Raw genomic sequence first — 21,130 nt, forward strand, 5'->3', positions numbered from 1 at the left:
AAAATCATAAGGAAACTATATGTTAAATTTCGATAAAATATCTTAATTGGTTTACAAGTGATAATTGTTTGTTATGGTCGTGAATTATGTGATCGTTTATCGCCTCAAAATGCTTGGTCTTGATTCGAGACAGCTCTGGCGAATTTAGAAAAAAATATTCTACTTCTTTAGAAAAATATTTTTTTAAGTATTTCATGTAATTATCACTTCTTGAAAGTCGTAAAATTGAACCATATAACCAACAAAAAAATTATTTTTAAGTGCAGCTTACTACTGTAAATTTTTTTGTAAATAAAAATGTTTTTTTCTATTAAAATAAATATAAAAATCCGAGTTTAATATTACACCTTTTTTTAATATTTTTTTAGCAACTATAATAATTTATCTACAACTGTGTGTGAAAAAATATAATTTTTGAACTGAAAAATAAGATTTTTATGGCAAAAATAAACTAAATACCTTGTATTATTATATATTATATTAAATTCTAAAATTAAATCATTACTAAATAATAAGTATTTAAAAACTGGTTTTAGTATTCAAAGCGCTTAAAAATATGTTATTTAAACTAAAATTAGCACAAGAAAAAACCAATAGCTGTATTTAGTTAATTAATCCGATTATTTTTGTGGTAAAATATTGCAGTATAGTGAAACTATTTATTAATTTTGTAATTTATAATAGCTAAGCGTACTTATTAAATTAAATTATTTAAAATAAATTAGAATAAAATATTAAACAAAAAGTATTATAAATAAAAGTTATATCAATTTATAATAATTATGCAAGTTGTTTAAAAATTAATATTATTAATAAGTCATAATTTAAATAAAGTATTATATATAACTTTTCACACTAAGTTTTCAAAACCAATATAATTATTTTATTATTAAATAATGAAGAAATTGTATTGAATATAATATACTGCTTTATTTATGTTGTTTTGAAACATTTTATTTTTAGCTTAAAATGTTTATGTAAAAATTACAAAAGTTACTGAGCCCTTACACTTATCTTATTATATTTTCATACATATTCATGTTTCATTCAAAAATACTCTCATTCTTAAAAAGAAAAGTTATTATTGAAATATAAATATTTATATAATTATAAATAAGCATGAAGGAGAAATTAGTATCGATATTATGTTAGGGAAAAATAGATTATAAGCGTGTTAGTTAATATGTATGCAAATAAAAATAGTAATGCAATAAAATAATAATTGAATACATAAACTATGTAATAAATAATTAATATAATATATAAACAATTAGAATGCAAATATATATTTATTTTTATATTTTAAATTTCAGAAGATCAGTATATCAAAGCAAATATTTTCATAAAAATAATGAAAAGGTAAGTTGATTCGTTACGAAACGCAAAAGTATTTGTATAAAATTAATTAATACACAATACACGTAGATTTTTGACATTTTTTATTATTTAAATTTATTAAAAAAATAATTTAATTTAATAATTATTTATATTGGAATCACTGCTGTCTATGAGTAAAAGCTCAATTATTTATTTTTATTTTCGTAGAACTTTAATTAACATATCCAATGAAACTTGCATTTTAAGAATTTTTTGAGAACCATAATCTCAGTTGGGATGAAAGTAATGTAAACGTTACACGTTTATCAAATCAAAATTAATCTTTTTTTGCTCGTATTGCAAAACACTCGTAAATTAAGTACTGTTCTAAAATCTTATTATATTTTTATTTATATATGTTTTATTCAGAAATGCTCTTATGCTTCAATAAGAACATTTATAACTGAAACCTAAATATGTATAAAATTATAAAAAGCATTAAAGATAAATTAAGAGTAATAGTATTTTAATATAAATAGTTACTTATTGGCATAAAACAATAATCTGGCACACTAACAATTAATTTTAATAATCATTTTAGTAGGACTAAATTAATATTTTTGGCATTAAGATGAGATTGAGTAATAAAAAAACAAAATCGTGGCTTTTCAATTTTAGCTCAACCGCTTATTGAATTATCTCATACATTGCCTATATTTGCGTCACCCTGTATAAGTGCAAAACGTTTATAACCCACACATTCACACAATATAGGCGATTTCCGCGCGCAAAACGCTACCTGTGCGAATCTCTAATTAGCAGATTAAACTCGAAACGTCCGCTCGTGCGATAATCGCTCGCGTGTCGCAAAAACGTCGGAAAAGCCTCCGCAAAGTTCCATTGCAAAGCTCTTAATGCCCGAGTTTATTCTCGGATGAAAAAGGGCGGTGCGAAAAAAATATATTCAAGAACAACGGTGCTCTAATTTGAGAAAGCACTCAGAGGCACTCGTCTCGCCGCAGCGTTTCTCAATACAAACACTTCCCGGAGCCTTAAGACTGATTAAATCGATCCATTGTTTTAATGAGGTATGTATATTTATTAGATATTAAATATTGTACATACTAGACGCACTAATTAAAAAATATGTTTTAATCCAACTACCGTGTGCATTCCACATTACCAAGATTACATCAGCTTGGAAATAAATACAGTCTGATGCTTAGGCTTAGTATATATTTAATTTTACTATTTTTTTCTGATTTTAAGAAAAATAATTTCGAGAAAATAATATTTTATTTTCTCAAGCAAAGTAAAATAAGAATAATACTCACTTTTTTTGTACAAATATTGTAATTTACTAGCAGGAAAAAATATATACTTTTGCATTTTCACATTTTAATGATCATTTTTCATATCAATATTATTATATTTTTTTTTAAATCAAATTTATACTTCTTGTATATATAGCAATTTTATGTCTTGACTTAGTTATTATAAGCATATGGGACAATTATCCAAGTTGCATTACCGTAGTCCCAGTATTTATGAAAGCACATTACAAAATTTTAAGCTTTAAAATACAATTTAATTTTACATAAAAGCCAGATTAACCATATGTGTGCCTTTGGGATTTGTCACCCAATTCCCAAAAATACGGTTTTTAATTAATTTCCAAAATCGCTTAACACTCTCATTCGAGACCGGCAGAGTTCAAAGTTAACGATGATGACGCGGGCACCCTAACGACCGCCGCTTACGTTTAATGACGTAAAAAATCTTTCGTTTTAGCCATTAAAGCCCTTTCGTACTGTTGAACAAGTCGAAAAAGAATTTTCGCAGTACACGGAAGGCTAATTTCCTCGGCGGGTCCTCCCCCTTGCCCGAGGTCGTTAGGACTCCGAAGGACATGCACTACAACTTTCATCACCCCATCGCTCACTTTATATCGCGGATTATATCTAGACATACGCTTGTTCACGTAACAAGTGTATCGATTTTGCATTAACTTCTAAAATTAGAACTTGGCTACACGATACAACACCAATCGATACTCTTCTTAATCAGTTCCTTTAGTGTATTTAATATTTTGGAATTTATATTTAATAATATATTGACAACTAATTTGCAAATAAAATAATAATATCAAAGTGAAGATACAAAGCTATTTTTTTTATAAGGATCGTGACAATCATATCTCAAGTTTTGCCTCGATCCGCTGCCACAAGTATTTCAACCATATTATTGGGATATAAACAAAATTATTCATAATAATTTGTGCACTTTTTTGTGGGTTTTTCTTTATGCAAGAGAATAAATATGGTTTCTACCCAGTCTCAAGGTCATATCCCGCTTTCCATATTTTTTTCATATATCACATGGCAAGTTCATTAATCGTTTTTTCTAAGACTTCATCGCTATATGTGGATTTTTTTATCTTCAGTTTTTTAATAACTTTGTACATATCTGCAGGTAAGTTATTCGGTTCAAAGCTTAATTTGTTTATAATGCTAAATTCTTACCAAAAGTCTGGGCAATATTCTTTCCATCTTCGTTAAGCTTTATCAAGATCCATGGGGTTTCCTGAGCTCTCCTCGATTAACCATGGTTTTACGTTAATTCTGATCTTTTGTATGATTTGTATTTGCATTCACTTGAATTTCGCTGCATATATCATTTATGTATTTATTTTTGTCTTATCTATAGTTTCTCTGTAAAGATTTACATAACATTCTTGGGCTTTCTCGGTTATTATACTTGATTGTTTGAGTTGTTTTCTTTTTTTTTGCTTAAGTATTATGTTTAATCATTGTTTCATTTTTTCGACGATCTTTTTGTGGCGACTGATAATTTTTTTAGCAGCAGCCGCTTCTCTCTTCATATCACTCTGGTTCAACTCACTTTGTAGACGACTGATTGCGTATAACATAACATAAATATGCAAACTGTACGTAAATGTGATTTGAATTGTTCCACAATTTTATTAATTAATTAAATATCTTTGTTTTATATTATATAAAAATTACCAAAATTAAAAAAAAAAATATTTAAAAAAGCATGAATAGTATATAAATATTTAAAGACTAAATTATTATCAAGAAAATTGTTCCGATATTAATTCAAATAAATTTTAAAATAAAGTCCTAGAAATATTATCTGTAGGAACAAACAATAAACGAGTACTTATAAATATAGAATAAAGAAAGAAAGGTTTTTAATATATTTATTTTGTATTTATTTCTGCCAGGAATTTAATTGCTTACGATAAAGACGTCCGTTTTCCTTCCCAACAGTGAAAAATATCATAACGCACGAGCGTGTTTTGCGAAAAAACTGAAGATAAACTGAAGATGAAATGAACTACGGATATGAATATTTTTTTATATCCGTTTTGTTAATTTATATTCTGATAAGTAATACCAATATAATATTACATTCAAGATTGATTTTAAATTTAAAAGAAACTACATTTTGTATCACGAGCTTCAGATTTATATATTGTAATAAAATGTCTGAGTAAACAATTGTTATGTTTATATAATATCATCTACATACAAAAGAAACAGTTTTAGACAAAGATTTGCTTCTCATTAAAACTCCACCAAATAGTAAGTATTCTTTTGAGTATTGCGAATCATAAACAACATCATGGAAACGTATATATATATATTATTTATAAAATAATAATTAGTAAATGTAAATGAAATAGGATAATTTCAAATTAGAAATAAAGCTTTTGAGCTTTTTTCTCTTAAGTTTAACACATCCAGCTCGCATTTGTAGAAACGATTCTACAGTACAATATTCCAATCTCGCTCTCAAAAGAATCTGAGAAGCGATGCGATAAATCTGACAAGGGGTTCGATGTGCCATTTGGCCTCGTGTGTCACGTACTCCACCCAAACAGAATAGAGGTAAAAACGAACGAGTAATAACATAATACACGATTGTGTACATTCGCACGGTAGGATTTTCAGGTATTTTCCCGCAGTGAGCTTTTAAGCTTCATTATTTATGCGCGATTCCTAGCCCCTAATATGTCCCGTCGACTTTGGGGCTGGTTCAACCCACAAACGTTGAATGTGATCATTTATCAATTTTGATATTCGCAAAGGCGTGAATGGGTCGCTGGAAGAAAATTAATTACCAAAGCAATTGAACGAGAAGCGTCCTTGTTCACGTTCGGAGTTTTAATGGAAAATAATATTATTACAAATAGATAGTGTTTTTTTAGGGACATTAAAAATAAAAGAGTTCTATAAGTTTAAAAACAGAGAAAAATACGCAATGAATTAATTTGGCAAAATGTGCTTATTTTGATTATTTTGTATTGAGAATAGGATAAAATAAAATAATCGTCTAATGTTTATTATTTGTTCATTCATTTCGTAATCGTTTTTATTTACTATTGAATAAGTTTTGGTTTTATGGTGGTTCAAACAATCACTATTTATAATCTACAAGGGCAAATATCAAACAAAACATTAGTGAAATTAGCATTTCAGAACACTACAATAGACATTTTATATACATAGATTATCCTTTTGTAAGCTTCGAGAAAAAATTCTAAAAAATTTCATGGCCGCATATCAAATAAAATTTGTATTATGATTATTTGTAATTATCAGACATGAAGCTATTTTTAAGTTACTGGACCGATAGATATCAGTTCGTATGTATGAAAATTTATTTTCAGAACAAAAAATCCCACTTTTGTCCACTGCTGTTTCTATTGTTTATTAATGACATAGAAACAGCAACGATTTGCTCATTTTTTTATTATATACGGACGACTAAAAATTTTTTTAGAGAGTGCAGTCGATTTAGAATTTCTTCGACTCAAGAGCGATCTCAATTATTTATGGAAATAGGCTTTCAATAACTGATTGCCTTTCAGTGTCATAAAATTACACACAATTTAATTTATAAGCTCTTTAGTGCCAGTGGAATACTTCTATTTGAGCAGTTCCAAATATGGGGCCCGGAAGGCGTTCATTGTTCTCGGTCGCGTCCACTGTTCTTGCCTGTAAAGGTTAGAACTGGAGCTCTTTCCACTTTATCTTTAGTAATGGCCGCCTAATTGCTCAATACTGTGCATTGAGATCTTGACATTTTTTTGTGCACCTATTAGATACCATGATGCATTTCATTTTATTAAATAAATAAAAAAAACAACCTTTAGAGTTTGACTTTACCTAAAGCAATTTTCTGAGGGCAAATTGTTTAAATTTGATTTTAGATTCGTTTATAATTTTGTATAGGTTGTAGTTTATTTGGCTATATATTTGTGGTAATATTTATTTTATAAATTATAAAAAGCCTAAAAAAACTTTATATTTCTAATGTAACAAGTTTTTGAAAATACTGTAATTCAAAAACAGATATTTTTTATAGTCATTTTTTGTATAAACTCGACAGTTACACATAGCTTTACTATACGTATATTTTTTTATGATACAATAAAATAAATCACATGTTAAATTATACGCTAATTTTAAAACCGTCATAAGTTTTAAGCTATAATATATATGAATATTTTTTGTCAAGGTCGATTATGCAATTGAATTAAAAACTGAAATATCGTGAGAAAACTAATACATAATTTTACATATAAATTAGATATTTTAATATTTTAAGAAAATAATGTTATAAAGTGTAATACCAGAGAAATAAAGCAAACGTAAAATTATATAAAAGCTACTATATATGTACATTACAATAAAAAAACTTTTAAAATATTGAGCATTTATTGTGTCGATTTATTCATTATGTTATAAATTTAATTAAATGAAATAAAAATAAAGGATTTAATACAGCTTGTTTAAATATTTTTTAATAAAATAATCTAAATAATTTACCAATTTATAAATATAAATTAAAATTACTGTAATAATCAAGGATTCATAAATACTAGGCATAAAAAATATGAGCTATAATAAATAGGATTTGTCACAATGTTTATTAATACAATTTTTAAATAATTATTGGAAAAGTTTTTTTTTACAAAATTATATATTATTGTTATTGTCAATTTTAAGAAATATTATTTATATAAATAATATTGTAGAAAGTCAATTAAATACAAAATATGTAACAATTACGGTTAATATATAATTAAATTGCATAAAAATGAAATTGCATAAAAAATGAAATTACGAAAAAATAATTACATGAAAAATTAAATTGCATAAAAATTACTTTATGTATACGTAAAAAATTGTGTTTTTATAGATAAATAATTAATATGAATAAGTTGCTGTCTTAGTATTTTTTATTAATAATATAATCTAGTATCTAAAACTTTGCTTTCAATATATTTAATAAATATTATTTAACATTATAAATAATATACATATAATTTAAACTATTTTAATTATTAAATGGTTTAATAAAACGATAATTTATACTAGAAAAATACCAAATCAAAGCTGATAAAAAAATTTGATTTTGTTCGAATTTATGTATAAATATTTTTTTATTCTTTGTAGCTATAAATGTTACTATAAATAATATTATTATACATATAAAAAAAATATATTTACGACTTTAAATGTTAGCAAAAATCTGATTTAATGATAAATAATAAAATTATTTTAAAAGCAAAATTCCTGTTTCTATTCATAATATAATCAAGTAAATAAAACTTCATATTTTTCTTGAAAATAGTTGATAAGAAAATATTTGATTAAACAAAGTTGATAAGAAAACATATGTCAGGAAATTATTCATAGATTTTACATATTATATCAAACTTTTAATCCTTCATATAAATAATTATAAAAATTAGTATTTTTTAAGAAATGGTTTTGAAATATCGATAAATTGTAATAGAAAATTACACAAACAGTTGCTCGGAAACTAATCACAACTGTTACAAATATTTTTTTTTGTGGCAAAAAATGTTATCAAACGACTTTAAATATCAGCAAAAATCTAATAAAAGATAATATTTTTGAATTTTAAATAATTATTAAAACCAAGTAGATTTTCAAGCTTTATTTTGTACAAAAAACTCCAGCTGCTATTAATTATTGATTCCGGTAACGAAAACTATTTAAAATATAATAAATCTGGATAAATAAATATTTTTAATAGCGACTTTTAGATACGTATAAGCTATATTTTTATCATAATATAAACTAGTATCTGAAACATTGCTTTGAATACATTTTATAAGTAAAATAATGATAAATAATACACATATCCTTTATGTTGATTAAGGCATATTTAAAAAAAAAAGTATAAAATAAACAACAGATTGAACTAAAAAATTACGAAAATAATATCGATGTAAAGAAATGTGCTGAAAAATCACCTTTTTCATTTTTTACAGTAAAAACTTGTTTATAAAGTAGACCGATATTGTATAATTAAAATTAAAATATTGACTTTCAATATCAGCAAATATTTTATTACTGCTATATTTTTTTATATTGAAAATAAAAAAATACGATAATTTTTTGGAAATTAAAAGTTAATGAATTTGTGCTTCTTTTTTATAATTTATTTATTTATTTATTTAAACTCAATTTGTGACCTAACAGATTACATTTAAGGGTAAATTTGAAAAAACAATAAGATTATTGATAGTAGATCGAGAGTGACAGAAACCATGTTACTGCTCGAGAAGCATACACCTGCAATGATTAAAAATAAATACTAAAATATTTTCTCAATAAACTATCGGGCAATAAAATTGAATTTAACGTTCATATTTTGAGGATTGAATGACCCTTGAATAAATTTCCGAAGCAGAAAGTAAACTTTAAAGAGGCTTAGATTAAAAAACACGTTTAATAAAATTTAAAAGTGTACTAGTGTGTACCTAGATTTTATATTGTTCGTGAAGGTTCGTTTGATGGTTTATTGGGTATAGGTGCGAAAGCCTCCTAAGGTCCCACTGGACCTAAAATCGAACGGGACCTACGCGGAAGATATGCCGATAAACAACCCGGAAGCCTTCCAAGTGTACAAGATCCAGCTCTCTTAGAGGATAAGGCTTTATTCTCGTCGACATTTTACGATTCTGTACCCATCGAGGTGGAGTATTTGAAATGTATTTGTAACGTGACCCACACCTGGTATCGAGGAGAAACTATTATTCCCTTAGAATCTTCTGACCGACTGTATAAAAACATGTGGAGCAATTTAAAAATAAGAGATGGAGATTACATTGTGGTACTAGCTAAAATAATGTTATTAAGGACGAGTACAACTTAAATAATTATTGTACAGTATCCACAAAGTGAAGCAGCTATGACAAATTTGTCTTTGAACCTGTTGCATCTGTTTAGTTATGACACTAGATAGACTAGATATTTACATTTATATATATTGTAAAATAATATAACAAGTATGAGCATAATCTCGCAAAAAATATTATTATTACTGTGCACTCTATTATAATTATTAAAATTTTCTAAAGTAATAAAGTGTACATTGTGTTAATCTTCACTTTCCGCGTCGCAAAGCTTCATTAATTAACTTTCCCGAAAGTATTCCCTCAACGATGAAGTAATCCACCAGGGACGACGTTTCAAGATGAATTGGACGTTTAGACGCCAATCTTTCGCGAAAATTTATTTCACCATTTAACGCAGCAGACCGCACTTAGTGGAAACAAAGAACTTTTCAAAAAGCGATGTTGCCATATTGACTTTCAACCGAGGACAATGGCACCGCTTTTACGCCCTGTTTGCCCTAAACTTTGGCCCATAATAATAATTATATTATAAGCGTAGTGGCGGCGCCGAAAGCGGAAAACTAAATATTTTCCGGGAAAATGCGCCGTAAAAGCTTATTTATAAGAGATGTCAAGATTTTTTTATCACGTACAAAATTTATATGGATTTCACAAATAAAGATAAAATATAATAAAAGCCTAGACACTTATGTTGGTGAGTATCAATCGCTCACGTTATAGGAATGTTATATTGACTCTTTGGTCTTAGGATGAGAGCCATCTCCAATTACTAGCTAATCCTATATTTGCTCTTGGTTGAAGTTCGTACAAACTCAGTGAATCAAAGTTGGAAAGCTTTTAAAGTTCAGATGTTTTAATGTGAATGTCTGTTTCCTGTTTTCTTGTATTTATAACCATGCCATCTTCATAGAAGATTTTTTTCCGCCTCTTTCGGTGGAACGGCCAATTATAAAAGAGTGGTGAATTTTTGAAACAGATTTTTGTTGGCTCTGAGAGCAGATTACCAATGGCAGTTTAAGATTAAGCGCAGGCAGTTTAAAGCGTTTGTGACGGATACTTTTTATCTGCCTTTTTACTGCAACGCGGTTTATCCATTTTATTGTAGTATTAGTTTCTAGTGACGGTTTTCATTAATATTTTCATGTTTTAATGTCTAAATAATATTTCACATTATAAGACTTATCCTCTTTTAATCTCAGAGGGTTATATTATATAATACATCACCCGTACATTAACTCTATCCGCATGTAAAGCATGCATATGGCTTTAGGTTAAAATTTCCTTTTTTACATCACCAGTATGCGGTCGAAAAGTTTTCACTCGAAAGGTCCAAAATGAAATATGTTAATGGAGCAGGGTCTGAAATGTATTTTTTTTTTATTTTTATTTTTTTATCTAAACCCATCCCTCGGACTTATTTATGATGCGCAATAAATCAGATGCCACCGATACGAGAACAAATAAGTACGGTGCCCCACTTACAAAAGAACGCAAATTGTGAAATATATTCGGGGGTTGGAGCGAAAATTACGATTATTATGATTTGTAAGTGTAAAAATGTTACGAAAGAACACAACTCGGGGAAATTGTGAAAGTTTCCTCAAATGGATGTTCCGCTGATGTGGTCTCTTGGTAAACAAAGCGTCGTTTTGTCAACTTAACCCTTTACATTTATGAAGTTATCTGGAATAATTAACTCGCTAGGCAGTGCTTATGTTAGCTCCTACAGTTTATAAGAAGGGAGTGGTATTTATTCAAAATACATATGTGTGCGTACCTTACTGTGTGTATTTATTTCTTTAGATACAATTTTAAGTACAACGTGTATAATAATAATTATTTTTATATGTTTGCTTTCACCCAAAGTTACATCCGAAGAAAATATGGATGACTTTCAGACATTATGAAAAATATTATGCGTTAATACTAATTAGTTGAGAACAAATGAGATTTTGGGGAAAATGTTAGAAGGCAAACCCTGCATGATGCTACAATGCTATCTAACTGCTGCTACTCATCTTAAGGTTATTGACAAGTTGTTTAAGCACACAAACAATTGCAGGGGTACGTAAAAATATTAAATAGTGATGTTTGTTAGCGAATTTATCACAAATTGATTATCATGAGAGGGGCGAAGACAGTAGAAAATTTAAGTATCTGAAGGGAAATACATTGTGACTAAAGCAAAAAGTATTGCAAGTATATTGCAAGTGAATAAAGCAAAACTAAAGGGCAGTAAGACAAAGCTTATGTATCAGAACTCAGATAATATATTAAGATAATAATAACTGCCATGACAAATAATAAATGTAAAATAGTAAATTAGTATAATAAAATAAATTTCTCTACATAGCAATATCATAATAAAAAAATACTTATTGTTCATGTATAAACAGATTGTAAATAAATAAATAAATAAAAAAACTGCCAGGGAAACCATTGACAAAAGCAAAGGTGACAGAAATGCAGGTTGATTTGATGACGAATGAAGACGAGAATTATTAATTTTTGATTACCTGCAAATTGCTACAAGACAAACTATGAAAACGTATAAAAAAGTGTAATGTAGTCAAAAGAAATACACAAACATAAAAAAACGAGCACGACAGAAATCATATTGATTTTAAATTGTCAAGTTTATCAATTGAACCACTATTTTATTCACAATTGAAGAGATTACTTATATTCTTAGCCGTTAAACACGGGTTCGACTATTGATTAAACGTTTGAACCGTTTAAAATAAATTGGGTTTCTTCGTTAAAATGGGACAACACCGTAGGGAACCTCTTAACGGCTTAAGTTACAAGGTACGTGCGATAAATCAGAAAGGAGAAAATATCTATTGGCTTAGGAAAAGATAGCCCGTGCATTTGGGTTTGTAAAATTTGTAAAACTTGCCACTCTTTTGTAATTGATCGCCATTTTTTTGTAAAATGTACCACAAACGCGGGCAACCAATAACTTTGTCTAAAACATTTCTATTGGCACACCTGACCATTCATATAAGAGTCTTTCGACTGACCAGAATATGAAAGGAAGAAATAACTAAATACAGATGACAAAACAAATTGCAAAAATACTATATAGGAATTAGGTGTAGTCCTAAATTAAAACTGGAGTAATTAAAAAAAAATAGACTCTTTGATAAAATGGAACACCACCGTGAGAAAACTTTATAATAGATTGAGTCAAATCACCAGCCATTAATCGCGGATAAACACGGACAACTAACTATCACTATTTCACACTTTCTCAGATACTTTATCAGGCACTTCATAGTTCAAGGCATCAGAACTTAGCAAGAAATATTAACGCATGATTATTTTGAAAGGTTGGAGTATATTTAATACAAAGAATCTTTCAAGTCGGTAAAATAAAAAAAAATGCTTGCATTTGTAATACATATCTTGATTAAAAATAAAGATATTCATATTTATTTTTGTAGTAATATTTTTACATTTAGGTTTCCCTAAATATTATTTTTGAGATAAATATTTTTTTTATTCACAGGGGAATAAATTTCGTTCTTTTCTATATTGAGATACAAAGGATTCCTGTCTCTGGCGAAACACAGAAGGGTTCGATTGTAATTTACTCATCGCTGGTTGAGATCGACTGACCCGAGAAAAGTCTCGAATCCCACAACGGTTCGCAATAAAGGGTCGACACTTGCGATTATATATGGCGCGTTTTTGCGATTTCTTCCCCGCCAAAGGCGACAAAGGCGAGCGATTTTTTTAATCCCTTTGTCTCGAATGGGTTTCGCCTTTGGCGAAAAGAGACCCATTGTTTCGCCGATTATGCAACAAAGAAGAAAAAAAACACCCTCTAGAGAAAGTTTCCATATTTCTGACACAATTTGTAATAACAAAGACCGCCACTCACCGTAAACGTACGTTCCTTGGCGCGAACTCAGCTTGCACGATTCATTCACTAGACTTCAATCTGAAACAATAAAAATAATAATAATATATATTATTTTTATTTCGAATTAAGCTCGCGTCCGAGTAAAAGCTTTCATTGTTATGGTAAACTACCAGAGGTCCGGGAACGTGTTTTGGAGTCCCGGCTCTCGTTAATAGGAAAACTTTAGCGATACAACCCTTTGGGTACATTGAAGCGTGTCAACGTATTCGACGTAGGGTATTCCTGTTTACGTCCAAAAAATTCGGAACATAAATATATGTTTCCTTCATAAAACATTTGGTGACACATACTTTATATCCTGTTGAAATGAAACTTTTTGTACGTGTTAGTTCTGCCCCTGAACGTGTGTATGAATAGATAAACTATTATAAATCTATCTTATTTATAAAAGTTTACCATTCTGCTTGTAAATGTTTACTGTGAAATTCCTGGATAATTATTTAAAATAAAACAATACATTGACTATGGCTTTGATAAGTAGTAAATTAATTCTAGTAAGGTAAGCATAAAACGAATGGCTTGAGAACGAGCAATTAAAAGTCAATGAAATTTAACTATTGATTCAATGATGAAAAAACGAGGAAATAGCTACGCGATTTCCGATTGAGTTCTAAAATTCTTTGAATTTCACAGCACATAACATTCGAATAAATTTCACAGTATTTACTACAACAAACACAGTTACTTGTGAATGTATAATATTTTAATTTAACCTAGACAATGAATCTCACTGATACATTTAATTGCAAAAATTTGTCTATTTCCAAAAATCATATTGAATAATAATAAAAGTAAATCACATTAACAGTTGTCTATTGCAACAAATATCTACGCAAGAGAAAAAATATTCTTTAAAACTGAAACTTAACATCGTATATAATCAAATGGTATAGTATATTATTATTACATAACATCTTTTTATATCAATGGTTGAAATGGCGTAGTTCGTGAGGTCTAGCCTAGTAATCCAGAGACCACAGGCTCAAGCCACGGCAGCATAATCGAATTTTATTTATAAAAATTTACTATAAATAAAAACCGGTCTCAGCTGCAATTAAAAATTATGTAACACATAATAATTTATAATTAATTATATTCATAGTTATCACCGATTCCTTAACATTTCAGTTTGGTGGTTAATATTAACTTTAAAGTATTCATCTGATTTGTTAACCAGTTCGTACAGATTTATTCGGTTATAACACTTTCAAATTACAACGGAAAATCAAAAAAATTTGAACGAAATTATCACTCAGTAATATAATTATATATTCATAGATAATTTGTAACACAGCTCATGGAATAATATAAACGACGTTTCTTAGAAACAAGGTTTTCAATAGTTCTCAGAACTACGTAAAATGCCTTTCCGAGAAAAATATGATAGCATGATGAAGTCGTTTTAAAGAAAATATAACCATTGGCTTAGCAATTAGATTTTCAATTAGTTTACGAAAATAAGAATTCATTTTTGAAAAACACTATTCTTTTGCTAGACGACAGGGATTTAATACATTTGGAGAAGCGCTTGACAGCTGATCTTGGATTGGCAATCAAAGTAAAAACTTCGGTATATCCCCTCTTTTTTTGTTCTGTTAAATCACCTAAAAAAGTTTTCGTCCTTGGCCGGCCATCCCCATTGAAGATTTCGCTTCATAAAGAACGTATTCAAAAACTTTATATATAGATAGACTTCAAATTTAAATTTATTATATATATCGTGGAACTTAGGTTCAAATGAATTGCTGCAATTGCGGCTTTAAAACCAATATTTTACAGAAAAGAGCAATAAACAGAAAAAATAAAAGTAACGTCACACTATTTATTTCTTTTTTTAAGTTCCAAGTCATTTAAATAAGTGATAAATAACACACCTTTTTAAACTAACTTCATAGTAGATTTATAATATCAAAAATTAAAGAACAAATCCATAAACATATATAAAAATACTATAAATATATTACACAAGACAATATTAACCCATTAATCTCCAAAATTGGTTAATATGACAATTTCAAACATAAATTTTAAGTCTAAATAAAAAATATCTAAGCACATTATTTATAAGCTTCAGGTTTCTATTCAAGTAAATAGTTTTAAATATAAATAAGCTTCATAATTGATTTATTTTTATTTAAATATATTCTGTTTAAGTTTTTGTATATTTACTTAATTTAACTTGTTTTTTATTATAAATATTAAACTAGAATATAGTAATAAACAAAAAAATGTATTTTATTTTATTAAATGTATTTTCTTGTACGTAAGTTTTAACCACCTGCACAGTTTGTTATGATTTAGTCTCGAAAGTCTAGCCACAAATATATTTCACGCAATAATAAAAAAAAATGTAAACGAATAATTGCGTTATTAATTAAATAATACACAGTATAACTATTTGCACACCTGTCTAGGTACTATAATCGCCCATAAGTAACCCTAAAAACTCTTTGTTTGGAAAGGACGCGCGCTCGTTAGATTTAATACGCTGCGCATGATACAAAGGCAACAGGCCCTATAATGCGCATTGCCACGTGTAATCTGTGTTTCCAGTAGCATGTTTTATAAGTTTTTTCATGGTGTTTCTTATTTAGTAATATTTTATTTAAATTTAATAATGCTACAATTACTTAAATTCCATTTGCTTCAGTAAGACTATGTACAGAAGACAATTTGTGACATTACATATTATAAATAACATAGAAAATACTACATATACATTTTTAACTAGACTGCATGATATATACATACATGTATTTTAAAAGGCTACTAAATTTGGCTTATTCTGTTTTTGACCTAAATAATATATTACCAAATGATTAAATGTATATATTTCAATACAACAGCACTATCGAATAAAGTTTTATGTTATCCATATACATTTTTCATGTGAATATTATATTTAAATATGTACAACAGCACTATCAAATAAAGTTTTATGTTATCTATACATATTTTTCATATATATAATATAATAATAGTGTATTTACATACATTTTATTTGACTTGTATATAAACGCATTATGAAAAATCATCGCGAGAATAACTTCTTGCTAACATAGTAGAAAACTTTTTACCGAGACGATAGACAAATACAACTAGAATTTTCGGGTCGTTAATTAAACAACTGCTTTTACCGACGTCGTTAAATTTTATTCCTTGCTATATTTTTTTCTGCTCGCGGGTTCATAGTACATTTTTATGCCTTTCAACAATGTACGGGTGAATTTATATTTAAGCGAGTGGAGCGTGTGCTAAAAATCAACCGCAAGTGCCAAAAATAACGCGATTGGTATATATTTAAAATACTTTTATACTCTGACTTTATGTTAGTCGTTAAGTACAGAAGGTTTATATTATGTATATTTTGCATTATAACTAATAACAAGTCATGAGAACACAGCCGCTTCGCAATGATAATGCACCGGCTTATTATTAGTTACAAACTAAAAATCAAAGCATCGTCATGTTATAGTCATTAAACTTGAACACAGCGATAAACAATTACGCGTTGCATTCGCATCATCGGCTCTTTGAAAGTCCTTAGGTGGAATTCGTCAAACTTGACAAAATTCGCAAAGTCATTGAACAAAGACCATTAAAGTTTATTGTTCCTTCGAGTCCGGTTCAGAATTCGAAAACCCTTGTGGGTCGTAGAGCAGAGATGAATAATTTCGAGACAACAACAAATCGGTCGGTGTAAACCGACAAACTTTGAGTCAAGATAAACATAAATATATACTTAGGTCATGGTAAAAGTCTTTATATATTCAGAAACTATGAACTTTAATATAAATTAAAATTTAATAATTATTCGTCGTGATGTTCTATACATTATCGTGGTTTGTATTTTTCTTTAAAGAATGACTTTAAACATATCTTAGAAATAAATAATAAAAAAATAGGTGAGGCTAAATTTTGCTCTCATACTATATTATAAATGCAGCTATTTAAAACATATTCGTAGACGAAGATAAAATATTTTGTGTGTTAATAAAGTAAATTAATATATTTTATAAGGGTGGAATTTTTCAACTAATTTTGGCATGGTGAAGATTAAAATATTTAACGCAAAAATGCTAATGAGCGAATGTTTTTAATAGCATGAACAATCAAATCAACAATAAAAACTAATTGAACCTTTTTGATGCCAGGGCTGAAAAATCAATTCTGCATTTTAAAAAAAAAAAATTTTGTTACGCTTTGTCAAAGTAAAATAAAAACATTTAAGCATATTAGGTTTGTCTATTGTATTTTATACCGAAGTCTAGTATTTACTTTTTACGTATATCTGCTAATTTATTAAATATTTTTGTCCATAAGACACATCATAATTTTATTATCATGTAAGATGCAAAAAATATTTTATTTTCCATAACTTATTTTGTCTTTTATTGATGTGAAAAATACCAAAGATTTATATTTTTAAGAAAATATATTTTTGAAGTCTTTGTTAAGCTATATTTTTTTTAGATTTGCTAAAAATCACACTTTTAAACCTATTATTGATCCTCGGGTCAATGCGTAATTTGAGACGCAAACAGACTATATTGCAGTCTTATAATAACGCCTGCGTAATGACTTTTTTTACACAGCTGGAAATTTGACAACACTTTTACTTTTTAGACACCTTCAATATCTGCTAGACATATAACACTAACTTTTCGGTAGTTGTATTGCCCCATTTGCATAGCAATAAACACAGATTTTGTTTAAGAAAAGTGAATTTGCAAGTGGCCCTGCTCCACCCAAATCTACAACCGTCACGTATGATTTAGACATTTATTTGTCATTTTAATTTTTTTATTTACAAGTTTAATATGAATATTATATAAGGATTTAAAAAATGGCAAAAAATGCAAATTAAGTAAAGCTAAAATGACCAATATAAATTTATTACATTCGCAAGAACTGAATCAATCGGAAATTAATATACACATTAATTGTTCACGACACGATGTCTCTAATTCATTAATTTTAATTGAAGAGAATACACACAGAAAACGTTCCAAGCCTTCCAAAATTTACTAGACCGCAGCCACATGATATTTTTAAATAGTACAATAATTCTATAATATTTAATCTACATAAACATACAACCTTGGTCATAATACAAATGTTAGTTTGCGAGTCCCTTAAAAATCGTCGAAAAACATATTAAAACCTAGCTGATGAAGTCTGTGCAAGCGGAGACTCAGAAGTCCGACACAAACCGTAGCTTTCAGAAATAAATAAAACTCGATGGTTAGAGTAGGCCTGAAAACACTGAGATTGGACATCTGTATATTGGGCGAAAGTCATTTGGTCCGATAAGTCCAATTTTTAAGTCATTTTAAAATAAAATTGGTTATTATAAAAAAATATTAATAACTTGATCAATTAAAAAATTTCTAAATTTTAAGATCCTAAGCCCTTGGTGTGGTACACGCGCGTCTAAGAGTAGAAAAAATATTTAGCTGATTGCGTAGCACCTAAATACAAATATTGTGGCGGAAGCGTTTTGGTCTGAGGTTGCATGGCAGCAGCGGGTAGCAAACTACACTTGCAATATGAATTTTAATTTTGGAAAATATTTTTAAGCAAAGAACACGCTACTATCTGATTATAGCAAGAAAATGCTTAATGCCATACTTTATTAAAAAGCAGGGGTAAGTTTGCATCAAAGGTTTTGACGCTTTTAGAATGGCCACACAGTCACTAAACCTAAATTCCATAGAGCATTTATAGGCAAAATTAACACAATTACAAATCCAAAATTTAGTTGCGATAAAATTGAGGATGGATAAAGAAAATCGTCGCCGTCCACCAGTAAGTCATTACTTGAACTATGCCAAAAAGTGTTGCAGCTGTAATTAAAGGTGGACCTATTAAATATTAAAAATAAGCTTAAAATAATCACTTTAAGCAACCTTAATCGGTTTTTTATTTATATATTTCACGATTTTTAAGATATAATACATTTATTATGGCACCCAATTATTATGGCCAAGGCTGTACTTTTAAGTATCAGAACCTCAAAAATGTGATATTATTTTTTTGATATTTGATGGATTGGAATTTAGATGTTAATTACATTTAACCAATGGTTGTACTTACAAAAAATTATAGGTTCAGATATACGCAACTTAAGAATGGAAAGTTGTAAATACCTCAATGTTTTAATCTTATAATTTATATTAAATAAAAAACTATGCTGCGGACAGGGACTAAGGACAGATTTTAATTTTAAATAAAAAAAAATAATAAAAAATATACTTAAACAGAATAATTTTGTTACTCAAAGTCAGCTTGTGATTAATAATTTAATAAAGTTGTTTAATCAAAACTAAAAATGTAGGTAATATACAAAACTTTAATAAACATTAATTTAATCCCAAGCTTGACCTACTTCTTTACGTTTATGCTCCAAGGCTTTTGTTTATATACAGCACAAAACAAACTTAATAACAATATGCATATTGTTTCACCGCGCCCCTGTTAAAAGCGGTGGCAAAAAATAAAATAAAATCGCAGAATCGAGAGAGAGAATGTGAAAAAAAAGAATATGCGAAATTAAGATAAAACTGAATTAGCTAATGGAAATGGTTTATTATAAGTTTGGTGAGGTAAGCGAAGAGCTTTTTCACCCGGGGGTGCAGTTAAGTTCTCTGCAGTAAATTTTAACTTGGATATCAAAAGTCTTTGTAATGTACCTGCAAGCGGAGAAGTTAGAAAGGCGGGGAGTGTGTTGAAGTTTACACAGGTGTGTGTGTATAAGTTACAGTGTATACACAATATACATATCTAAATATAAGGATGTATATTGATCAATATACGACTTGGGAGTTTATGTTGAGTATTGAAGTTTATTTTATGTTTACTATATTATGTTAAAAAGGATCAGGAATATAATCGCGATTAAATATTTTGTAGTAAGATTAGTAGTCTGGTAATATTGAGAAGATGTGTGATCGGATGTTAATCAATAGCTAAGTGCAACAAAATATAATAATAATATTTGCGACAGAAAAAAAGTAAAAGTAGATTAGATAGAAATATCAGTGAGCTAAGAAATACATGATATTGGATATCTATCTCGAATATGAATAACTATGTCAATCGCACAGATAATGGAAATCTAATAGCGGAAATTGCCAGCGGAAGAATAGTAGTCTATTTGCCGTTGTGTTTACGATTAACAATATTAAGATTTATTTAGTGTTTGCATTGTTGGCGAGTCAAAGGAAAACCGTTTCATATTTAACGGAAGGCTGTTTGTTGTTGTTGTGCCATATTTTCTTTGTTCGCTCGGTAGTTGCCAGCTTTCCGAGCGACTCGCAGATGTGCTCGGCACTTAACCCAGAAATGGGAGCAATCTCGCCTCGGTTATTTCGCTCGCGATGAGCACCGACGAATGCCTCTGATTATTCGACAAGGGTACGTATGCAAAAATATAAAAATGTGAATATATTCAAAAACATTTCCTATTATGATTATAAGGAACATTTTCGGGAATATTTATGGCAGTTTATACTTGAGCTTTCTCATAAGAATTTTTTTTATCCATATTTCGATTAAAAATTTACGTTAAATTTGAATCTGTATTTTTATTGGCCGGCGAGAAATTACTTTGTACGCCGGCCAATTAAAGTCTGTTTCCATTGCTCACTGTTATTTGTTTATATCGTAGCTATTTCAGTGGC

At 28.4% G+C, this 21,130-nt stretch overlaps 1 protein-coding gene across 28 annotated transcripts in view; it reads right to left on the minus strand.

Moving 5' to 3' along the window:
* The window catches only part of pHCl-1 (pH-sensitive chloride channel 1), a 206,309-nt gene that overhangs the window by 95,470 nt on the left and 89,709 nt on the right, over window positions 1-21,130 (minus strand). For all 28 annotated transcript variants that reach the window (XM_088205184.1, XM_088205176.1, XM_088205161.1 and 25 more), the window contains exon 2: window positions 13,407-13,466. The gene's annotated coding sequence lies outside the window, so the exon portion shown is untranslated. The remainder of the gene's footprint in view (window positions 1-13,406; window positions 13,467-21,130) is intronic.

The sequence above is a fragment of the Plectrocnemia conspersa genome, unplaced genomic scaffold, assembly GCF_051122295.1.
Source record: "Plectrocnemia conspersa isolate PC_06_02 unplaced genomic scaffold, ASM5112229v1 ptg000002l, whole genome shotgun sequence".
NCBI lineage: Eukaryota > Metazoa > Arthropoda > Insecta > Trichoptera > Polycentropodidae > Plectrocnemia > Plectrocnemia conspersa.